Source organism: Diadema setosum, chromosome 7 (genome assembly GCF_964275005.1).
Source record: "Diadema setosum chromosome 7, eeDiaSeto1, whole genome shotgun sequence".
NCBI lineage: Eukaryota > Metazoa > Echinodermata > Echinoidea > Diadematoida > Diadematidae > Diadema > Diadema setosum.
In genome coordinates, this window is record NC_092691.1 from 14,643,743 (window position 1) to 14,670,540 (window position 26,798).

Genomic DNA, 26,798 nt, shown 5'->3' on the forward strand with positions numbered 1-26,798 from the left:
ATTATTTAATCTTGAAGTAGGATAGTTCGATTTCTAATTGTTACGGCAATTTAAAGTAATTTGGAGAAAGTAGCACAATTTCGTATATTTAGAATGTAGAGAATCGTTACACGGACTAATTTCGTTTTGAAACATCGTGGCCCAAACTCTCTACTTTGATCTAAATCTGTAAAAGTTTCTTTTAATTTGTGAATTCCGCTATAATAAGAAATCAAATCAAAATTCACAATTGAATGATTTGTTTCTTTTCAACAAAATAGCTTTGTAATGAGATTGACAAAATTGGCGGGATTGTTACAGATAATTTATAATACATTGCGTCATTGTTAGTAATGACGCAAACATAAGAAACCATAACGCAATTACAGATCAAGAAGAAAAAAAGGCATTTGATTCGTTCTTTTACTTTCGAATACTTTGGTACTCATGGCAAATTGCAAGTAATAAGACTATCAAGCATCTTCAATGGGTCATTTATCATTCACTTGAATTCATAGCGTTCTCTTTCTTAAAAACCAAATATTTTGTATACCCTGCACGAAAATTTAACGGTTTTACATTGGGAACGGGTTCAAACCCGTTTTCCATGTAATCTCCGATTCACCCAGTAACGGATTTCTTTTATTTTGTCGAACCTTGCACGGATTTCTAGTGAGTAACCAAATCGACGAAATTTACAGAACAAATCAAAGGAATTTTATCTCCTTGTAAAAACACATCGAAAATACTCCCCCGATGTTTCTTTACTTTGCGTCGTTACTGTCAAATACCCAATTTACTGGATATTCAATGAAACTTTCATAATGAGCTAATTCGATTCCAATCACCGTTATAATGCAGAGAATCAATCCACAGAATTTATCGTGAACCAAATTGTCTACTTTGATCTAATTTGTAAAATCATGACATGGAATCACTATTTTCTTGTATTCACGCAGTTTCTTTAAACTTTGTGAATTGCGTCATAATAAAAAATGAAATCAAAATTCACAACCATTAAATAATTTGTTTCCTTTCAACAAAGAAGGAAGACCTTTGTACCAGATTCACAAATTCGCGGGGTGTGAAAACATTGCTACATATAATTTACTATAGGCCCTAGATTGCGTCATTGGTAATAATGACACAAAGATGAGAAACCATAGGACACGCAATGAGAGATCAAGAGGACAAATGGCATTTGATTCGTTCTATTCCTTTCAAATACTTTGATACTTGTGGCAAACTGCAAGTAATTAGACTATCAAGCATCTAAAAATTGGTCATTTATCATTCACTTGAATTCATAACATTCTCTTTCTTGAAAACCAATTATTTCGTTTACCTTGCACGAAAATTTGACGGTTTTACATTGGAAACGCTTTCAAACCCGTTTTCAATATAATGTTCGATTTACCCAATAACGGATTTCTTTTATTTTGTCGAACCTTCCCCGGATTTCTAGCGAGTAACAAAGTAGAAGAAATTGAAAAAACGAATCAAAGGAATTTTCTCTCCCTTAAGGAACACATCGAAAATGCTTGCTCGATATTTCTGTCCGCGTTATTACTGTCATATACAAAATTTGAAAGGAAATTCAGGGAAACTTTCATAAAACGCCAATTCGATTTCATCACCGTTATATCAAACTCCCTTACGCAAGCATGGAACGTAAAGTTTCTGAGGAAAAGCGTTTAAACCTGTCAGATTGAGAAGAAATTTACCAAAGGCAGATTGTACGAGTTGGTGTTATTATGGTCTGAGTAGACTTCGTCACCGTTTCGCGCTTATTGGCATCTCTTTGCGATAAAACGTCAATCTTCACATTTTTTCGATTTTGAGTGGAGGAGTGTAGAGCCCACTAATGTCAAAATCGCCCACTAATGGCAAAACAACCACTAATGTCATAACACGTCATGACAAATGTCAAAACAACCACTAATGTCGTAACACGTCGACGACAAATGTCAAAATCGGATCAACCACTAATGTCATAACACGTCGGCAACAAATGTCAAAATTTCCATTTTTTCTGCAAATGTCATAACACGTCGACGACAAAGGTCAAAATCGAATTAACCACTAATGTCGTAACACGTCGACGACAAATGTCAAAATTTCCAGTTACTGCAAATGTCATGACGCGTCACAAGGGCGGATCCAGGAATTCCATAAAGGGGAGGCGCCTTTACAATGTCAAAGGCTGGCGGGACCCTCGTCCCCCTCCCCCCCCCCCCCCGCCACGTCAACCACAAATGACCAAATTCATTGCTTGCATTACAGGGGCGTATGAAGGAATATCGTAAAGGGGAGGCGCCTTTACAAAATCAAAAGCTCCCGCGTTTTCTTCTTTTCATTTTCTCTTGTTTTAACAAAATATAGAGAGGGGGCACCATGGGGGATGCGCCCCCTCTCGATCCATGATTGCGTCAACCACAAATAACCAAACTCATTGCTTGCATTACAGGGGCGTATCCAGGAATTTCGTGAAGGGGAGGCGCCTTTACAAAATCAAAGGCTCGCACGACACCACCCCATTTTCTTCTTTTCATTTTCTTTTTTTTAACAAAATATATAGAGGGGCACCATGGGGAATGCGCCCCCTCTCGATCCATGATTGCGTCATCCACAAATAACCAAACTCATTGCTTACATTACAAGGGCGTATCCAGGAATTTCGTAAAGGGGAGGCGTCTTTACAAAGTCAAAGGCTGGCGCGACCCTCCTCCCTCCCCTATTTTCTTCTTTTGATACCCCCGCCACACATAGTGTGAAGGGGATATATAGGAATCACCGTGATGTTGGTCTGGCGGGCGATCCGGCGGGCGGTCGGGCGGTCGGTCGGTCGGTCGGTCGGTCTGTTGAAAAATCTTGGGTCGCGAACTCCTACAGTTTTGAAGCAATTTAAACGAAACTTAGGGTAAATAATGATATTGAGATATAGATGTGCAAGACATGTTTTTGTGTTTGTCGGACAATGCGTTGCCATGGTAACCATAATTTTACCAAAACCTTATGGACTGAATAACTTCCATAACATTTAAGCAATCAATTTCAAAATTGGTATCTATGATGATCTATAGGTGTAGTTATGCAAGACACTCTTTGTGTTTGTACTTGACAAAGCGTCGCCATGGTTACCGCATGTTTTCTTCGAAATCTTGTGGAATGAACAACTTCCACAGTTCTGAAGCAATTGAAATCAAATTTGGTAGGCATTATGACCTTTAGGCATAGATGTGGAACACATAATTTTTGTGTTTGTCGGACAAAGCGTTGCCATGGTAACCATAATTTTACCAAAACCTTGTGGATTGAATAACTTTCACATCATTCAAGCAATTAAGGTCAAATTTAGTATGTGTGATGATCGGGAGGTGAAGGTATGCAAGACACCAATGTCTTAATATAAGAAAAATGTGTTACCATGGTAACCACTCATTTTTATATGAAATTGAAGCATTAGATAATGAAGGTGAAATTTGGTGCGTAAGTGTAGTTAAGTGTAGTTATGCAAAATGTCCTTTGTATTTGTATTGGACAATGCGTTGCCATGGTAACCGCATTTTTTTAATCCTGTGGAGTAAACTTCTTCCACAGTTTTCAAGCAATTGAAACCAAATTTGGTAGGCATTATGGCCCTGAGGTATAGATGTGAAACACATAATTTTTGTGTTTGTCACACAAACCGTTGTCATGGTAACCAGAATTTTACCAAAACTTTGCAGATCGAATAACTTTTCCATCATTCCAGCAAGTAAAGTCAAATTTAGTATGTATCATGATCTAGAAGTGTAGTTTTCCGAGACACCAATGTGTTAGTTTAAGGAAAATGTGTTGCCATGGTAACCACTCATTTTTGTATCAAAATAAACCATTAAAGCTATGAAAATCAAATTTGGTGTGTATGATGGTCTTTAAGTGTAGTTATGTAAAATATCCCTTGTGTTTGTATCAGACAATGCATTGCCATGGTAACCACACTTTTTACCCAAGCCTCAGTGTCAACTCTATAATTGTACAGTAAACTAACATTATTCTGTTTCCTATTCTACAAGTGCACAAACTTGGTATTAACGTCATTGCCCTCATGACATCACATAATATAAAGCAACAATAGGGGCGGGGTATTAATCACCTTCAGAGATAATTCTAGTTATTTCTGTTGTGTTGACGAAATAGAGGGGGCACCATGGGGGATGCGCCCAGTGCCGTATATTAAGAGAGTCTGGCCAACTCGGTTTTCGGCTTAGGTGTTTTGAAGCCTGTGATTGGTCAAAAGCTGGTCCCGTGACCTACAGGCGCCATGTCGTTACCAAAGTCAATCACGCGGGCGCGAGCAGAGCTCATACGCAGTGCCCATTGTTCATTACGCGCAGCTACGCGCTAATATTGCTTGCCTTGGGGACTTCCCCTGAATATCAGTCATGGTGCAGTGGGGATATGTCATTGCCGTAAGGTTGTCAACTTTATTGAAGTAGAAGGTACAACACGAAATATATTTTGATATCTTATTGCCATAAACTGAAGATTCGTCATGCCTTCCTGCGCAGCATGGCGTTGCGCGAACCGACCTGGCTCTTAGTGTAATGATGCACCGCTTTCCGACAGATCCAAAACAAAGGAAAAAGCGGGAAATCAGAGTGCGACGGGAAAATGTATATCTGATTTGTTTTCTTTGGATTCCTCGCGGTGTCTTTCAGACTATCCAAGTTTTGATTCACATTTGTATGTCTCCGCCATAACATACGAAAGTGTCGCCTGAGGCATTTGTTTTGGTCGTCCGTCCGTCCTTCCGTCTGTCCTTCATATCACAATCAATATTGTGGACGCCGTTTGAGGTAATGAAACTTGACATGTATGCTTGTGTGAGTGGACGAAGTTTTGTTTTTAGTTTATAGGGCCTAAACTTTTGTGTAAACGCGCTCAAAGTGAAAGGTCAAAATCATGTATATAATGGTTAAATTCTTAAAATATCACTATTTCCCCCGTATCTATATGCAATATCTGGAGGTATAAGTACAGGTATTTCCAAACGAAACTTACTGCCTGACCGTGATTTTCTCGTGATTTTATTTTATTTTATTTTTATTTAATTTAATTTTTTTTTGGGGGGGCGGGGGTATGGGAGGGGGGTAAGGGTCAAGGATCAATGTCAGGTAAAATGTAATGTTAAAATTCTACTCTCTTGGTATTGTTGAAATACTTTTACCCATGCAGTTTCTAAGTACCTTGGAAATTACCCAATTCACAAACTTAAAACCAAATATGGTACCCGTATTTGCATGCCATCATTACTACACAATGACGCGTGATAGGGAAAGATTTTGGCCATGATGGTCAAAGGTAGGTGAAAATACTGAAATGACAGAATTTTCTATATTTTTTTAATATATCCGTTGAAAGTGTTGCCATGAAAATAGTAGTAAGTAAAAAGTAGTGAGAAGTAAGCAAAAGTAAAAATGCTCAAATTCCGTAATACTTGCTCTCTTAAACAATAAAAGACATCCATTCATACCTAGTTCAATGAAAGTAAACATTCGACGCATTAAATTTAGTGACAAATTTGCCATTTTTCTGCCAATTATGTGAAACTGTCGTGTAACATTGTCAAGACGTATACTCTACACCTGCTAAGAGAACAACGTAATATGGTGGAGGAATACTGGTCGCCATTAGGACATCTTTATTTGTGTGTGTGTGCTTTTTTTTTTTAATTATTATGGTACAGATGTCACTGAGGATATCCCTCATATTATGTTATCCAGGTAAAGTACTTGTGCTTTCGTTCACCATGTCTTTTTTAAATATTATTTCTAAACAATCTTAGATCATTTTACCTTAATATCGGTGACGTCACTTTTTCATGTTGTTCATTGTACATAGGTGTATTTCTTTTAAATTACATACTAATCGGCCTTCATGTCAGTTTCATACATATATGGGACTAAATAGGATGGTAATCGATGATTACAATGTATTTACGTGCGAAACAGTAATAACTGTGGAAGTCGTCTATCCTCTGCACAGCTAGAATTGTAAATTTATATATCATGTTGTTATACAATATTCTTGTTCCCTGGACAACTTGCTAATTTTTTTTTTCTATTTTCCTCATCTGAGGTACTTTATTTTTCCACATGTCGTCGCATATTTACAATCACATTATCTGCAAGTATCCAAAAGGCATTCAACATAATCATTATGACAGGAAAAAAATAATTGAAGGGTACATCAATGGTACCAACCAAAATAATTGCGTATTCTTCTTAATCCAATATCATCGAATCTCGTTTGGTTGCACTTCAAACTGATATAAAATCTTAATTCCGCTTTCAAATCTTCTATTAAATGATGTACATTGAACAAACATTTGTTTCTTTCATTGCGTTCTCTGACATAATTCCTGTAGACAATGAATTGGGCATAATTCAAAAAAAGGTTTACTAATTTCATCTTTTTGTTACCTATATCATATCCGAGAATAATGACTTTTTCATTGATATCTATTGCAAGATCGAAAATATTTCGAATTAAAACCGAAACCACTCTCCAATACATTTTGATTTTTTTTGCATTTCAGCAAAAAATGACAAGTGGTTTCTTTACAATTACATACAGTACACAAATTATCGTTCAAAATTTCCCATTTAAACAAATTGTCTTTACTGGGCAGTATTCGATGAAAAAGCTTAAAATTAAATTGCTTTATTCTGTTATCATTAATCTGATGAAACTTATATTGCAATACCTTTTTCCAATCAAAATCACAGGGTAAATTCAAATAACCTTGCCAGAGGTATAAACATGAAGGTTCTTGTTTTTTCTTATGCAAAAATAATCTATAATAATGTTTAGCTGACGTTTTCTGTACACTGATTTTATCACCTGTTGACAACTCAATGGCATCAAATTCTTCTGTGTGCAGCAGTACAGGAGTCTGTATATTATTACGTAACTTGTCTAACCAAAACCTGGGGAATGCTTTTTTTAACTTAGACAATTCAAATGAGGCGAGCAGCTGCCTGTCTCGGAAGGTTTCATTTATGAATGTAACGTCTTTCCACTCCCCATCTTCTATAATCTGTTTCACTGTGATAACATTTTCCTTTATCCAGCTCTGAAAACATAACATTTCATTGTCATATCTAATATGACTGTTATTCCAAACAACTTCTTTCTTTATATCATTAACATTAAACATATCTATGTACTTTAACTCGGACCATGAACAGAAAAGGTCAATATAAAACTCAGGTATTTTTCTCCTTCTGCATATTCTTAATATATCATTTTTCTTGCAATTAAATTTCCAACACAAAGGCATTCCGCCAATTTTCTGGGTCCAATATTGAAATAAAATCTTCCATGACATGTTCCTCAGAAAAATACTTCTTAATCCATGATAAACGGAGAGATGAACATTTTGAAAGCAAATCGACCATTTTGAGTCCTCCTCCTGTTTCTGGGTTGCAGCATATGATGCGTTTTACCTTTTCCCGTTTGGAATTCCATAAAAAGGAATATAGTAATCTATTTACTGACCTAATTATCTTTAAGGGCACAGGTACTGCTGTAGCTGTGTATACTAACTGAGATGTAACTAATTGTTTGATAATGGTCACCTTTCCATACAATGTCAAATTTCTCATTCTCCATAAATCTAGTGTATTTTTTATTTTCCCTATTTTGCCTTCCCAGTTAAGGTCTTCAACTTCTTTATAGCATTTCCCAACATATATACCGAGACATTTTATGGCGTCTTCTGTGAGATTTAATTCTCCAATAGTTTCAATATCTAAGTTCAGTCTCATAAACTGAGATTTTGACCAATTAATTTTTGGACCAGCATTTTCACCAAAAAATTCTATTTCTTTCATTACTTCTGTGAAGGAATCAACAGAATCAACTAAAATTGTGGAATCGTCAGCGAATTGAATAATTCGAATATCTTTATACTCATTTTCCGATCAATATTAGGTACTAAAATACCTTTTATTTGATCATTCTGCTTTATCTTTGCTGCTAAAATTTCTGCAACAATGATAAACAAAAGAGCTGATAACGGACATCCTTGCCGCACACCTCTTTTAATAAGAAATTCTTCAGATATCCAACCATAATTCATTACTCTACCATTAGCATTACTATACAACGTTTTGATCCATCTAATGAAAGATTCTTTGAATCTTAGTTCCTTCAACAAACCAAACAAAATATCATGATTAATAGTATCAAAACCTTTCTTGAAATCCAATGACATAATAATAGCGGGTGTTTCAGTACATTGACAGTAATCAATTACTTCCTGAACTGTCCGTATACACTGATGCAGATCGATTTTTCATAAAACCATATTGGTCCTCGGATATAATACAATGAATTATTTTTTTCAATCGGATTGTCAAAACACGAGCCGCCAACTTATAATCTATATTAAGCAACGAAATTGGTCGCCAATTATCTAATATGTTCTTATTACCTTTCTTATACAACAGTGTTAAAATGGCTTGACTTTGAGAAACAGACAATTCTTTTTTTTCATATCCCTGATTCAAGCTGTCTATTACCATCTGTTTCAGGTCTTCCCAGAAACATCTATAAAATTCTACACTAAGACCGTCACTGCAAGGTGACTTATTCAAATGCATAGATTTGAGTGCAAACCAGCATTCATTTTCTGTGAGCTTCCCCTCGCAGATGTTTGCATCTTCCTCACTTAATACATTAAAGTCTAAATTACGAGTGTAGTCTTTGATATCAGACTTGGAATCGTCTTTTCCGTAAAGACTGCTATAAAAATCATGTATTTTTTTCAAAATCTCTTCATCTTCTCTGAAAATCTTACCATCTATTTCAATACAATTTATTTCTTTTTTTTTACCCTTTGCTTTTTCAAGCTGAAAAAAATATCGAGATGACTTCTCTCCTGACTCAAGCCACCTTGCCCTTGATCTAACATATGCACCTTTACATTGATATTCATACCATCTATCTATCTCATGTTTTAAACAATTAATCTTGTCTAAATCATCAATATTTTGGTCTTCATTAACACTCATACTCAATCTTTTATATTCTTCTTCGATGCTCCTGATATATTTCTTCTTCTTTTGTGACAACTCAGATGCATATCTAATACTGTATTCTTTTATTTTTATCTTACATATTTCCCATCTTAACTGAGCATCAAATTTATCACACTCCATTTTAACCTTCTGAATAATATTCTTTATACCATGTTTATATTTTTCATCTTTAAGTAATGAATTATTCAATTTCCAGAAACCCCTTCCTCTCTTTTTTGTTGTCACCCGAAGCTTCATTGTCACTGCATTGTGATCACATTTTAACACTGGTTTGATATCTAAGGAATGTACATACGGAGCGTATGCCCTGGAGACTAGCCAATAATCAAGGCGTGAGCATATACTGAGTGTCATATGTCTCCACGTAAATTGCCTCCTCTCCGGGAATTTTTGTCTCCACACATCTATTAAATTGTAACACTGCTGAAATTTAACAAAATATTTTTTTTTGGTAAATATATGTAAGACATTCCGTTTGTGTCTAACTTTTTATTTTGTACACAGTTCCAGTCTCCTCCTGCAATCATAATTTCACTTGGTTTCTTGATCTTTTTCACCCAGTTATGTAATGATGCGTAAAACGGCTCTTTTTCTGCGTTTTTCGCCGGAGCGTATACATTTAGGCAGAAATAAACAGAATCATAGCTTACAAATCTCAACGCAATGGTTCTACCGTCACCTTTGGAATGTGTCTCTATGACGTCAATTGGAAGGTCGTTTCTGATTAAAACAGCTACACCTTTTGAGTGTTTTGTTCCATGATCGTATATTCGGAAACCTTTCCATTCATTTGAAATTACTTTTTCTAATTCTCCTGATAAAAATGTTTCTTGTAAGAAAGCTATATCGCATTTTTGACGTTTCAACCATAAGAATATTTTCTTCCGTTCGAATGTATCACATATTCCTCTTACATTTAGAGAGACAAAATGGAAACATTCCATCGCTCTTAATGAGATTACCCGTTTTCTAATTAATCACGATCAAATAATCTACTCACTTCTGCTTCTTCGTTGGTTTCATTTTCCTTTTTTTAGATTCCTTTGTCTTCCCAGCAGCCTTCGGAGGAGGAGTCTCCGGGGATAACGTAGAATCATCATTGTCGCTGTTCGTGTAGATACTGCATGTTTCATCATCACATTCTCCATCCGTTTGCTGTTCTCTCTTCTCGTCATCACGCGTCGTGCTTTCACTGATCTTTGCCTGTGATCGCGTGCGATATGATGCTTCACATGCCGTACTAGATGCTCCTGCACTACATGAGGCTGATCGCGTTCTCGACGGTGATCGAAGATCATCGAAGATCGATGGCCTCAGATCTTTCGGGATCGCTGGTCTGCAATGGTTGTTGCACAAGCTTCGTGATGAAATCAGCGAGACGAGTTTGTCGCGTCTTGGTGCTTTGACTCGCAGTCTCGATGGGGTGTGTTGGACCGGTACTTTCGGAGTTCTCACGTGCCGTAGGTTGTCGCTCTGGTGAGGCGTCAGGCGTTGCTATGTGGTTGTGTAGTGCCGGGTTCTGTGGACACTCGTTCCTTTTGTGGCCGGTGGTTCTGCAAAGCTGGCATTTCACCTCGTTATGGCAGCTGGATACATGGTGTCCCGATTCAAGGCATCTAGAGCATGTTACCGGACCAGCTGCACTAGATTGCTCGGGTTGTCCCGGATGGTATACACGTCCCATGAAGTTGTTTCCAAATAACAATTTCCGTGGTAGTGGCTGTGGGGGTGGGGTGATGTAGAGTACCCGATCACCATTAAGACAGTTGGTCAGTTGACCGTTTACCCTCAGTTTTTGGCGATAGATGTCCCCTTGGATCTGGCATTTTTGGTTTTCTATCTTGCTACGGATGACTTCGTCGCTGACAGACAACGGGATGTCTTTGATGGTCACTCTGGTCAGGTTCTCATCCTTTGACCTCGTGAATGGGTTCACGTCGTATACAGCGGCGTTTGCTCCCCGAATGACAAGCCCATTGGATATCAGTTTCACGCGGTCCTCATGGGAGTTCAGATAAATCCGCCATAGACGGCGAATTTGCTGGATTCCCAGGATGCTGTCAGTGCTGACAGTTCTTTCCAAGGCGACATATATTTCCTCACCTGTACAATGTTTCTTGTCATTGTTCCTGATGTCGTCTGTGCGTAGGAAAACTGGCTTGGGCCCTGTCGTATGTATGTCTGGGCGTGGCGTCGCTGTCTGGGCATACATATTGCATGCACCTTCGCCAGTTTCCCACAGAAGATGTCAAGAAGCACAGTCTGTTAGTCCTCAAAAACAGGATAGTGCTATAAGCACTTTTCCAAATCACTTATATAGTTCAAAGATGACAATAGGATGGATTTCCTTGTTGGCGATATTTCAAGATATTAAATCCCAAAAGGAGAGGATGCAAAAAAACGTCTTGACGTATCTGCTAGCGCCCTCTACCTTGCTAAATACAATATACATAGCATACAGTCTAGTGAAAGTTTACGATACGACTTACTGTGAATTCTTCTTTTACTTTCACAGCAATATTTCATATATTCAGGAATTATGTCCTTTAGACAGCTTCCCTATTATTTATACGGTATACATGTGTGCTTGTGTTTATTTGAATGTGTAAAAATGATTGGTTGTTGGCTTTGTTCAACATGGATGGAATGAAAGAATGTCCCTCCCTCAACCTACCCCTCCCCCTTTCTCCCCCCCCCCCCTCTCTCTCTCTCTCTCTCTCTAAGAGAAAGAAAAGTCAAGCAATACCGTGCCTTTGGGACGCCTGCGCGTACACACTTAACCCTCCAAGCGCACACGCTAAAACCATAAGCGCACTGTACGCTGGGTAACGACATGGCGTCGAATTTATGAGTTTGCCAGACTCTCTTAAAGCCCAAACAAAGTTCTGGTATGCCTGCAAAAGTTGTCAAATTTTGCTCCAAAATGTGAACGTATGCCTAGGAAATGTGCGGAATAACGCTGTAATAACAAGATATTCGATGGGTAAGGACGAAAATGGATATTAACCAAAAACATTCAGTCTCGGAACTTACCCGAACGGGGTCAGGCTAGACTCGGACTCGGGGATAACTCGGCCTCGCTTTGCTTGACGGCGGGATGAGTTGTACTGCTACTGGTTTTCCCTCTGGATTGTACAGTACTATGCATACGGGAGCGGCCTGTATAAACTACATTGTAGCGTTCTGGCTACTCGCAGTAATGGTCCGAGTTGTTACAACACGCGCATCAAAAACCTCTTTGGCGCGCATGCAAAATTAGTGTGCGCCTCTCAAGCACCTCTAAAAACAATCAAAGACAATTGATAAACAACAACAGTAATGACAGTAATGACAGTAATTTTATTCTCATGTCACCCCATTAGGGTATTGGAGAACGCAATTTCAACATAATTATTAACATGAAACATATTTACACTTTGATGCAGATTTTTCTTTTTAAACACTTTTACACTATTACACATATTTACATTTAATCCAGTTTGAAACTAATTTACACAGTAATACGATGAAACATATTTACACTGAAGTATAAAACATTTACACATAGAGGAAAATATTATGTATATCGAAAACCAATTTGTATAACCTTAGATAAGAAATAATGTGAAATTATTTGGCATATCAATACATCTAAAGGTGAACTTTAACAGTAAAACAATGATGCGTAACAGGGCACCAGCAGCAACAGAAAACAAAAAATAATAATTGTAAAATTTTATACAATATATACACGACAAAGTATTACAAAGTATTACAAATTACAATTGCTTGATGATTAGTCAAACTATTTTGATTAATTACATGACTAAAGAAGATTTAAAACGAAGCATTATGGTATTGCAATATTTAGCCAGATTTAAAAGTGTGCCTAAGTTGGTTGTATTAAATAATTTTTCCATTTTGAAAGTATTTGGCCTTTTTGTGAAGTTGCTGTCTAGATACAATTTTCTCTCCGTGGAAAAAGCCGGACAAACAAACAAATAATGGAATTCATCTCCAATTAGTTGTGATTGACAAAGATTGCATACTCTTCAAAAAAAACAACAACAAAAACTTCAAAGACCGCGCGTCTCAGCAACTGAGGTGATGTGCGTACTATAAAGCGTCTTTGCTAGTAGGCTTGAGGACCGCGCGCTGTCCATTTATTTTTTGCAGGATTAGCACGCACTTTCCTGTCTGCTCAGTAAGGCCTCGTTTGGCCTGTGCCCGTAGTATTATAGAGTACTGATGAACATGGCGATCACGAACTGTGTGTAAATTGTCTGAAATAGGGTCGAGTTTTCCCTGAGACCGAGTTAGTCTGGAGCCTTCTGGAATAAAAGTCGGTTTACCGACTTTTATTATTTTTCTCAAAATACTCCAAAACGACTCATCATTCCGGCAAACCGCGTCAGCCAGGTAAGTTTCTTTGTAGACTCTTTCGATATATTGCAAGCAAATATGAAATGGTGCCAGACGGGTTCTCAAGCCCTTACCAGAACTTAGTTTTCACTTTAATATACGGCACTGGATACGCCCCCTCTCGATCCATGATTGCGTCAGCCACAAATGATCAAACGTATTGCTTGCATTACAGGGGCGTATCCAGGAATTTTGTGAAGGGGAGGCGCCTTTACAAAATCAAAGGCTCGCGCGACACCACCCCATTTTCTTCTTTTCATTTTCTCTTGTTTTAACAAAATATATAGAGGGGGCAACATGGGGCATGCGCCCCCTCACGATCCGTGATTGCGTCAACCACAAATGACAAAACTCATTGCTTGCATTACAGGGGCGGGTCCAGGAATTCCGTAAAGGGGAGACGACTTTTTAAAAAAAATCAATTTCTTTTGTGTTAACAAAAATAGACACAGGGAGGGGGTATACCGGCCCCCCTCCCTCTCGATCCGCAACTGCGTCAACCACAAGTTTATGGCAAATCCTATAATACAATCGCGGATCGAGAGGGGGCGCATTCCTCTCTGGTGCCTTCTTTCATTTTTTTTTCAAACACCAGAAATAAAAAGAAAGAAATAGGGGGTGCGGCAGTTCTAATTTTGTAAAGGCGGCTCCCCTTTACGAAACTCCTGGATCCGCCCCTGTGACGCGTTATGAAATTTGCAGAACGTTTTGGAAATTTCGAAGTTTTTGTGGTCGACGTCTTATGACATTTGCGGTTAATCCAATTTTGACATTTGCGGTTGGCGCAATCGCGGATCGAGAGGGGGCGCATCCCCCTCTGGTGCCCCCTCGCTATGTTTTGTTAACGCAACAGAAATACAAATAAGAAAATGGGGGGGGGGGTCTCGCCAGCCTTTGATTTTGTAAAGGCGACTCCCCTTTACGGAATTCCTGGATCCGCCCCTGTAATGCAAAGCAATGAGTTTTGATATTTGTGGTTGACGCAATCATGGAACGATAGGGGGCGCTTCCTCCTGTGGTGCCCGCTCACTATATTATGTTAAAACAACAAAAATAAAAATAAGAAAACCGGGGGTGGGGTCGCGCCAGCCTTTGATTTTTTAAGGCGCCCATCCCCTTTACGGAATTCCTGGATCCACCCCTGTGACGCGTTATGACACGTGCAGTTAGTTTGACAATTTTGACATATGTGATCGACGTGTTTTGACATTTATGGTTAAAGGAACTGTACAGTACTGGTTGAGGTGGGGATTCATGTTTTGAACATTCCTAAGTGAGATAATGAGAAACCTCTTATGAAATATGAAAGAGAATGTAATTTTAAGAAGGATTCAACGTTTATTTCATGAAAATTGGTTTTCAAATGGCTGAGATATCCAAAAAAGTGATGATAATAAAAGACTACAGGCCACGCTTTTATTAGGATCTGTTTGTTTCACCTTGTTTTTCGATATCTCAGCCATTTCAAAACCGATTTTTCATCAAATAAACTTTTGATACCCCTTAGAATTGCATGCTCTTTGACATTTCATAGAGTGGTTTCTGAATATCTCGCAAAACGTTAAAAGCTAAATCCTCACCTCGACCAGAACTGTACACACCCTTTAATCTCCGATTTTGACACTTGCGGTTGACGCAATCGCGGGTTGAGAGGGGGCGCATCCCCCTTTAGTGTCCCCTCTCTTTATTTCATCAAGACAACAGAAATAAAAAGAAGAAAATGCGGGAGGGAGGAGGGTCGCGCCAGCCAGTGACTTTGTAAAGACGCTTCCCCTTTACGAAATTCCTGGATCCGCCCCTGTAACGCAAGCAATAAGTTTGGTCATATGTGGTTGACGCAATGATGGATCGAGAGGGGGCGCATGCCCCTCTGATTGCCCCTTTCTTTTCTTTTCTTTTTTTTTTTGGGTAAAAACAACACAGATAAAAAGAAAAATATGGGGGGAGGGGGGTATGCGGTAGAATTTAATTTTGTAAAGCCACCTCCCCTTTACGGAATTCCTGGATCCGCCCCCGTAATGCAAGGAATGAGTTTTGATATTTAATGTGGTTGACACAATCATGGATCGAGCGGGGGCGCTTCCCCCTCTGGTTCCCCGTCACTATATTATGTTAAAACAACAGAAAATAAAAATAAGAAAATGGGGGGGGGGGGTCACGCCAGCCTTTGATTTTTTAAAGGCGCCCCTCCCCTTGACGGAATTCCTGGATCCATCCCTGTTACGCGTTATGACATTTGCATTTAGTTTGAAAATGTTGACATCTGTGGTCGACGCGTTATGACATTTGTGGTTAATCCCCGATTTTGACATTTGCGATTGACGCAATCGGTGATTGAGAGGGGCGCATCCCCCATTAGTGCCCCCTCTCTTTATTTCGTTAACACAACAGAAATAACTAGAATTATCACTGAAGGTGATTAATACCCCCGCCCTAGTGTTGCTTTATAGTATGTGATGTCATGAGGGCAATGCCGTTAATACCAAATGTGCACTTGTCGAATTGGAAACAGAATAAGTTTAGTTTACTGTAAAATTACAGAGTTGACACTGAGTATAAAACTTACCGCAAATGGAAACATGCTTTCCCCCAGCATCACTACACTTAAAGACCATCATACACAACAAATTTGATAGCTTGAATGGTTGATTTGATACAAAAATGAGTGGTTACCATGGCAACACATTTTCCTTAAACTAACACCTTGGTGTCTTGCAAAACTACACTTCTAGATCATGATACATACTAAATTTCACTTTACTTCATTGAATATTATGGAAGTTATTCAATCCACAAGGTTTTGGTAAAATTATGGTTACCATGGCAACGCTTTGTCCGACAAACAGAAAAAATTATGTGTTGCACATCTATGCCTCAAGGCCATAATGCCTACCAAATTTGATTTCAATTGCTTCAAAACTGTGGAAGTTGTTCACTCCACAAGATTTCGAAGAAAACATGCGGTTACCATGGCAACGCTTTGTCAAGTACAAACACAAAGAGTGTCTTGCATAACTGCACCTATAGATCATCATTGATACCAATTTTGAAATTGATTGCTTAAATACTATGGAAGTTATTCAATCCACAAGGTTTTGGTAAAATCATGGTTACCATGGCAACGCATTGTCCGACAAACACACACACACACAAAAAAAAAAAATGTCTCGCACATCTATACCTCAATATCATCATTTACCCTAAGTTTCATTTAAATTGCTTCAAAACTGTAGGAGTTTTGAGAGATTTTGCAACAGACCGACCGACCACCCGACCAACATCACGGTGATTCCTATATACCCCCTTCACACTATGTGTGGCGGGGGTATACAAAGAAGAAAATAGGGGAGGGGGAGGGTCGCGCAAGCCTTTGACTTTGTAAAGACGTCTCCCCTTTACGAAATTCCTGGATCCTTCCCTGTAATGCAAGCAATGAGTTTTTCCATTTGTGGTTGACGCAATGATGGATCGAGAGGGGGCGCTTCCCCCTCTGGTACACCCTCACTATATTAGATTAAACCAACAGAAACAAAAATAAGAAAAGGGGGGTGGCACCAGCCTTTGATTTTGTAAAGGCGCCCCCCCCCCCCCACCCTTTACAGAATTCCTGGATCCGCCCCTGTGACGCGTTATGACATTGTGGTCGACGTGTTATGACATTTGTGGTTAATCCAATATTGATATTTGTGGTTGACGCAATCGCGGATTTAGAGGAGGCGCATCCCCCTTTAGTACCACCTCTCTTTATTTTGTCAACACAACAACAATAAAAAGAAGAAAATAGGAGAGGGGGAGGGTCGCGCAAGCCTTTGACTTTGTAAAGACGTCTCCCCATTACGAAATTCCTGGATCCGCCACTGTAATGCAAGCAATGACTTTTTCCATTTGTGGTTGACGCAATGAGGGATCAAGAGGGGGCGCTTCCCCCTCTGTTACACCCTCACTATATTAGATTAAACCAACAGAAACAAAAATAAGAAAAGGGGGGGGGGTCGCACCAGCCTTTGATTTTGTAAAGGCGCCCCCCCCCCCTTTACGGAATTCCTGGATCCGCCCCTGTGACGCGTTATGACATTTGTGGTCGACGTGTTATGACATTTGTGGTTAATCCAATATTGATATTTGTGGTTGACGCAATCGGGGATTTAGAGGGGGCAACACTTAAAGGTCCAGTTTACATTTGGGAGCAGTGATTTCAAAAATGTTCAAGATATCACATTTGGTGCATATGTGTAGGTCTGTTGTATCATAAAACATCCTACCATATGAAATATTTGCAATAAAACCTAAAATATAAGGAGATATCAGGGTTTTTCTTAATAAACCATAACTGTATACGGTTTAGTCTGGAAACACATTTATTATAACTATTGTTCACATTTTGTGTATTTAACAACACTTAACATCAATTATATGGATTCAAATTTTGACAGAGGTTGTTTCTATCCGTAATTCACATTTTACAACTATTCTAAAGCACTAATGCTGGGTTTTTGTTTCATCTGCAAATGGTAAATTATGCCTTTAACAATAAAAATAAGAAAATGTGGGGGGGGGGGGGCGAGGGTCGCGCCAGCCTTGATTTTGTAAAGGCGCCTCCCCTTTATGGAATTTCTGGATCCGCCCTTGTGACGCGTCATGACATTTGCAGTAACTTTGGAAATTTTGACATTTTTGTGGTCGACGTCTTATGACATTTGCGGTTAATCCAATATTGACATTTACGTCGACGTGTTATGACATTAATGGTTGATCCGATTTTGACATTTGTCGTCGACGTGTTATGACATTATTGGTTGATTTGACATTTGTCGTCGACGTGTTCTGACATTAGTGGTTGTTTTGACATTAGTGGTTGTTTTGACATTAGTGGGCGGTTTTGACATTAGTGGGCTCTACAAGGAGTTTGCTTGATTGACCTGTATGTAAAAATAACTAAAGAAGTAAACACGTAACAAATGGAAACTAGTTTAAAAAGTTAATGAATTATTTAATCTTGAAGTAGGATTGTTCGATTTCTAATTGTTACGGCAATTCAAAGTAATTTGGAGAAAGTAGCACAATTTCGTATATTACGAATGTAGAGAATCATTACAGGGACTAATTTCGTTTTGACAGACCGTGGCCCAAACTGCCTACTTTGATCTATATCTGTAAAAGTTTCTTATAAATTATGAATTTCGAAATCAAATCAAAATTCACAATTGAATGATGTGTTTCTTTTGAACAAAATACCTCTGTAATGAGATTGACAAAATTGGCGGGATTGTTACAAATCATTTACAATACATTGCGTCGTTGTTAGTAATGACGCAAACATAAGAAACCATAACACGCAATTAAAGATCAAGAAGAAAAAAAAGGCATTTTATTTGTTCTATTACTTTCAAATACTTTGGTACTCATGGCAAATTGCAAGTAATAAGACTATCAAGCATCTTCAATAGGTCATTCACTTGGATTCATAGCGTTCTCTTTCTTGAAAACCAACTATTTTGTATACCTTGCACTAAAATTTAGTGGTTTTACATTGGGAACGGGTTCAGACCCGTTTTCAATGCGATGTACGATTTACCCAGTAACAGATTTCTTTCATTTTGTCGAACCTTCCACGGATTTCTAGTGAGTAACCAAATCGACGAAATTTACAGAACAAATCAAAGGAATTCTATCTCCTTGTAAAACACACCGAAAATACTTGCCCGATGTTTCTTTACTTTGCGTCGTTACTGTCAAATACCCAATTTACTGGATATTCAATGAAACTTTCTTAATGGGCTAATTCGATTTCATCACCGTTATAATGTAGAGACTCATTACACAGACTAAACATTATCGTGAACCAAATTATCTACTTTGATCTTAATCTCTAAAATCAGGATAGGGAATCACTATTTTCTAATTAACGCAGTTTCTTTGAAACTTGTGAATTGTGTCAGAATAAATGAAATCAAAATTCACAACCATTAAATGATTTGTCTCCTTTGAACAAAGAAGGAAGAAATTTGTACCAGATTCACAAAATTCGCGCTGTGTGAAAACATTGTAACATATAATTTACTATTTCATTCCGTCATTGGTAGTAATGACACAATGATAAGAAACCATAGGACCGCAAATCAAGATCAAGGACAGAAACCCTTACTTTCAAATACTGTTTTACTTGTCTCAAACTGGCAGTAAATAGACTATCAAGCATCTTAAATTGGTCATTTGTCATTCACTTGAATTCATATCGTTCTGTTTCTTGAAAACCAATTTTTTCGTATACCTTGCACAAAAATTTAACGGTTTTACATTGGCAACGGGTTCAAACCCGGTTTCAATGTAATGTCCGATTCCCCCAGTAACGGATTTCTTTTATTTTGTCGAACCTTGCACGGAAATCGACAGAACAAATACAAGGAATTTCCTCTCCTTGATAGAACACATGGAATATACTCGCCGATGTTTCTTTACTTTGCGACGTTACTGCCCATTTTACTGGAAATTCATTGAAACTTTCATAATGGGCTAATTCCATTTCATCGCCGTTATAATGACGAGACTCATTACACAGACTAATATCGTTTGAAAACATCGTGAACCAAATTGTCTACTTTGATCTTAATTTGTAAAATCAGGCTATAGAATCACTATTTTCTTGTATTTATGCAGTTTCTTATAAACTTGTGAATTGCGTCATAAGAAATGAAAAATGAATTCACAATTAAAATGATTTGTTTCCTTTTAACAAAGAAGAGCTTTCTACCAGTTTCACAAAATTCACGCTGTGATAACATTGTTACATATAATTTACTATACATTGCGTCATTGGTAGTAATGATGCAAAGATAAGAAACCATAGGACGCGCAATTCAAAATCAAAAAGAAAAAATTCATTTGATTCGTTCTATTACTTTCAAATACTTTGGTACTTGAGGCAAATTGCAAGTAATAAGACTATCAAGCATTTTCAATTGGTCATTGAACGCTATTAATTCTTCTTTTGAATTCATAGCGTTCGCTTTCTTGAAAACCAAATATTTTATATTACCTTGCACTAAAATTTAACGGTTTTACTTGGGGAACGGGTTCAAACCCGTTTTCAATGTGATGTACGATTTACCCAATAACGGATTCCTTTTATTTTGTCGAACCTTCCACTATTCAGGCAGTTTCTTTTAACCTTGTGAATTCCGTCATAATAAGAAATTACATAAAAATTCACAATGATTTGTTTCCTTTGACCAAAGAAGGAAGACCTTTGTACCAGATTCACAAAATTCGCGCTGCGTGAAAATATTGTTACATATAAGTTACTATAGGCCCTACATTGCGTCATTGGTAGTTATGACGCAATGGTAAGAAACCATAAGGATAAGCAATCAACGATCGAAGAGAATAAGATATTTGATTCGTTCTACTACTTTCAAATACTTTGGTACTTATGGCAAATTGCAAGTAATTAGACTATCAAGCATCTTAAATTGGTAATTTTTCATTCACGAATTCATAGCGTTCTCTTTCTTTCATTTTGTCGAACTTTCCCCGCATTTCTAGCGAGTAACAAAGTAGAAGAAATTGACAGAACGAATCAAAGGAATTTTCTCTCCTTAAGGAACACATCGAAGATGCTTGCTCGATATTTCTGTTCGCGTTATTACTGTCAAATACAAAATTTGTAGGAAATTTAGGGAAACTTTCATAAAACGCTAATTCTCGATTTCATCACCGTTATATACTTGCGTAAGGGATTACGCAAGTATGTATTGAGAAGATTGAGAAGAAATTCACCAAAAGGCAGATTGTACGAGTTGGTGTTATTAGGCTGCGTTCACATTAAAGTAGACGGTATTCGGTATACAGTATTCGCTATTCGCTATGCGCCGTCAAGTCGACCCAGTACACAATCACCTGCACCATCAATTCCCTGCTTCTTCCTCCTACACAATCATCCCAGCAATAACAAATTTTAATCTGCGTCAGAATGTCAGTCTCCATGCTTATTTTTGCTAAAGGGCAAATCCAGACCAAAATTTTCATCATTTCATCAACAAAAGATGGTATACGCTGCTCGAAAATCGAACAAGCTCGATTCCCACTATGCTATACTATTCTATGCTATTCGGCATTTTCGAATAGTGCCCTCTTATGTGAATCGGTGTTAGGAAATCCTATCGTTCGATTCAAGATATTCGCGTGCAATCGAAAACGCGCACCGACTACCCGAATAGTTTACTTCTATGTGAACGCAGCCTTATGGTCTGAGTAGACTTCGTCACCGTTTCGCGCTTAATTGGCATCTTTTTACGATAAAACGTCAATCTTCACATTTTTTTCGATTTTAAGTGGAGTTTGCTAGATTGACCTGTATGTAAAAATAACAATAAGTAAACACGTAACAAATGGAAACTAGTGTAACAAGTTAATGAATTATTTAATCTTGAAGTAGGATTGTTCGATTTCTAATTGTTACGGCAATTTAAAGTAATTTGGAGAAAGTAGCACAATTTCGTACATTAAGAATGTAGAGAATCATTACACGGACTAATTTCGTTTTGATACATCGTGGCCCTAACTGTCTACTTTGATCTAAATCTGTAAAAATTTCTTTTAATTTGTGAATTCCGCTATAATAAGACATCAAATCCAAATTCACAATTGAATGATTTGTTTCTTTTGAACAAAATAGCTTTGTAATGACATTTGACAAAATTGACGGGATTGTTACAAATCATTTACAATATATTGCGTCATTGGTAGTAATGACGCAAACATAAGAAATCATAGGACACGCAATTAAAGATCAAGAATAAAAAAGGCATTTGATTCGTTGTATTACTTTGAAATACTTTGGTACTTGTGGCAAATTGCAAGTAATCAAGCATTTTCAATTGGTCATTGAACGCTATTAATTCTTCTTTTAAATTCTTAGCGTTCTCTTTCATGAAAACCAAATATTTTGTATTACCTTGCAGTAAAATTTAACGGTTTTACATGGAGGACGGGTTCAAAGCCGTTTTCATCGTGATGTACGATTTACCCAATAACGGATTTCTTTTATTTTGTCGAACCTTCCACGGATTTCTAGTAGTAACCAAATCGACGAAATTTACAGAACAAATCAAAGGAATTTTCTCCTCTTGTAGAAAACATCGAAAATACTTGCCCGATGTTTCTTTACTTTGCGTTGTTGCTGCCAAATACCCAATTTAGTGGATATTCAATGAAACTTTCATAATGGGCTAATTCGATTTCATCACCGTTACAATGTAGACTCATTACACAGACTTTATCGATAGTAGACCAAATTCTCTACTTTGAATTTTGATTTGTAAAATCAGGATATGAAATTACTATTTTCTTCTGTTCACACAGTTTCTTTTAAACTCGTGACTGATTGCGTCATAATAAGAAATGGCATAAAAATTCACAATTATTAAATGATTTGTTTCCTTTGAACAAAGAAAGAAGACCTTTGTACTAGATTCACAAAATTTGCGCTGTGTGAAAACATTGCTACATATAATTTACTATAGGAACTATATTGCGTCATTGGTAGTAATGACGGAAAGATAAGAAACCATAGGACACGCAATTAGAGATCAAGAAAACAAAAGGCATTTGATTCGTTCTATATTTGTGGCAAACTGGAAGTAATTACACGATCAAGCATCTAAAAATTGGTCATTTATAATTCACTTGAATTCATAACATTCTCTTTCTTGAAAACCAATTATTTCGCTTACCTTGCACAAAAATTTGACGGGTTTACCATTGGAAACAGGTTCAAACCCGTTTTCAATGTAATGTACGATTTACCCAATAACGGATTTCTTTTATTTTGTCGAAACTTCCCCGGAATTCTAGCCAGTTACAAAGTAGAAGAAATTGACAGAACGATACAAAGGAATTTTCTCTCCTTAAGGAACACATGGAAAATGCTTGCTCGATATTTCTGTCCGCGTTATTACTGTCATATACAAAATTTGCAGGAAATTCAGGGAAACTTTCATAAAACGCTAATTCGATTTCATCACCGTTATATCAAACTCCCTTACGCAAATATGGAACGTACAAGTTTCTGAGGCAAAAGCGTTTCAACCTGTCAGATTGAGAAGAAATTCACCAAAGGCAAATTGTATGAAGTTGGTGTTATTATGGTCTGAGTAGACTTCGTCACCGTTTCGCGCTTATTAGCATCTTTTTGGGATAAAACGTCAATCTTCACATTTTTTTCGATATTGAGTGGAGGAGTTTGCTTGAATTACCTGTATGTAGAAATAATTAAAGCAGTAAACACGTAACAAATGGAAACTGGTTTAACAATTTAATAATAATAATAATAATAATAATAATAATAACAGTGGCTACTTGTATAGCGCACAGGTCCACTTTTCAGTGCTCATGGCGCTTCAAAAATGAAAAAAATATCATATATTTACATACATATACATATTCAAACATTTCAACAAAGAAGAAAATGGTAAACAAAAGCAAATATATAAATATAATGAATTATTCAATCTTGAAGTAGGATAGTTCGATTTCCAATTGTTACGCCAATTTAAAGTAATTTGGAGAAAATAGCACAATTTCTTATATTAAGAATAGAGACTCATTACACGGACTAATTTCTCCATTCTTAAGAAATTGCTGTTAATACGACTATTGGTTGTTGCTGCGAAGCTGCCATGTGTTGCTCGCACGACAATAAATGAAAAAAATCTGCAGAAATGGGACCCTTACTGGCTTGCGAGACGTGACGTGGCCGCGTGGGTGAAGTTTGCGGGTGACTCCACAGCGCAGTACGTGCACGCGCGACTTACTAGTAGTGGTAGTAGCACCAGGTAGTAGGCCTAGTGCCTACGTACATTGTACGTCCTGTACTTACTTGAATGAAGTTGCTTCGGAGACAGGATAAGTTCGAGATCACTGTTCGTTCCCGATTGTGTTCGCGACATTTCGACAGAGAACAAATAAAAAAAAAAAGATGGGCATTCTATGACGATATCCAGGTGGGTGAATATTTTCCAGCATATTTTCAGCGTATGCAGAGATGACTGATCTGTGATGTGCACATCGATCGCATGATCAAGCAGTACGCTGTACCGGTATGTGTTAGCTTATGCGCTGCGTGCAGTGGTGCATGCTAATGCAAGGCCGGCCGCCGGCGTCGACTCGACTACAGTGTACGAGTATGACAGGCCTCCACTCGCTGGCTCGGGCGGTACAGCCGCCCACTGTACTAGTATCCGTGGTCGGCGCGGCGCTATAGGTAAGGTACACGTACGCGCACGCTAGCTAGCGTTGTGCAAATTATGCTCCGCGCCGGAAGTGCCCTTGCTACCAAGTGCACTAAGTCTCGACGAAAAAGCCACATCCGGTTACTTTTTACGTCATTGGCGATAGCGAGAATTAAACTTTCATAATGGGCTAATTCGATTTCATCACCGTTACAATGTAGAGACTCATTACACGGACTAAACATTATCGTTTCTTCTTCTTCTTCTTCTTCTTCTGATTAAGTCTGCCTCCTTCAATAGACTGAAGATTCTTGCAAACTGGTGCTATTTACATTATCATACAATTTATTTACAGATATTTACAAGCACATAGAAAATTTGACGATTTGACGGTATAATGACGAGACTCATTACACAGACTGATATCGTTTGAAAACATTGTCGTGAACCAAATAGTCTACTTTGATCTTAATTTGAAAAATCAGGCTATAGAATCACTATTTTCTTGTATTTACGCAGTTTCTTTTAAACTTGTGAATTGCGTCATAATAAGAAATGAAAACAGAATTCACAATTAAAATGATTTGTTTCCTTTCAACAAAAAAGAGCTTTGTATCAGTTTCACAAAATTCGCGGTGTGTGATAACATCGTTACATATAATTTACTATACATTGCGTCATTTGTAGTAATGACCCAAAGATAAGAAACCATAGAACACGCAATTCAAAATCAAGAAGAAAAAAGGCATTTGATTCGTTCTATTACTTTGAAATACTTCATTACTTAAGGCAAATTGCAAGTAATAAGACTATTAAGCATTTTCAATTGGTCATTCAACGTTATGAATTCTTCTTTTGAATTCGTAGCGTTCTCTTTCTTGAAAACCAAATGTTTTGTAGTACCTTGCACTAAAATTTAACTGTTTTACATGGGGAACGGGTTCAAACCCGTTTTCAATGTGATGTACGATTTACCCAATAACGGATTTCTTTTATTTTGTCAAACCTTCCACGGATTTCTAGTGAGTAACCAAATTGACCATATTTACACAACAAATCAAAATAATTTTTTCTCCTTGTAGAAAAATCGAAAATACTTGCCCGATGTTTCTTTACGTCGTTACTGCCAAATACCGAATTTACTGGATATTCGTATAATGTGATACACGATTTACCTAATAACGGATTTCTTATATATGCTGTCGAACCTTGCACGGATTTCTAGTGAGTAACCAAATCCACAAAATTTACAGAACAATCCAATGGAATTTTCTCTCCTTGTAGAATACTTGCCCGATGTTTCTTTACTTTGCGTTGTTACTGCTAAATACCCAATTTAATGGAAATTCAATGAAACTTTCATAATGGGCTAATTCGATTTCATCACCGTTATAATGTAAAGACTCATTACACAGACTTTATCGATATTAAACCAAATTGTCTACTTTTATCTTAATTTGTAAAGTCAGGATATGGAATCACTATTTTCTTCTATTCACGCAGTTTCTTTTAAACTTGTGAATTACGTCATAATAAGAAATGACATCAAAATTTACAATCATTAAATGATTTGTTTGCTTTGAACAAAGAAGGAAGATCTTTGTACCAGGTTCACAAAATTCGCGATGTGTGAAAACATTGCCACATATAATTTACTGTAGGCCCTACATTGCGTCATTGGTAGTAATGACGCATAGATAAAAACCCATAGGGCACGTAATTAGAGATCAAGAAGACAAAAGGCGTTTGAATCGTTCTATTACTTTCAAATACTTTGGTACTTGTGGCAAATTACAAGTAATTAGACTGTCAAAGCATCTTAAATTGGTCAATTACAGTTCACTTCAATTCATAACATTCTCTTTCTTCAAAACCAATTATTTCTTTTACCTTGCACGAAAATTTGACGGTTTTACATTGGGAAGGGGTTCAAACCCGTTTTCACTGTAATGTGCGATTTACCCAATAACGGATTTCTTTTATTTTGTCGAAACATCCCCGGAATTCTAGCGAGTAACAAAGTAGAAGAAATTGACAGAACGATTCAAAGGAATTTTCTCTCCTTAAGGAACACATCGGAAATGCTTGCTCGATATTTCTG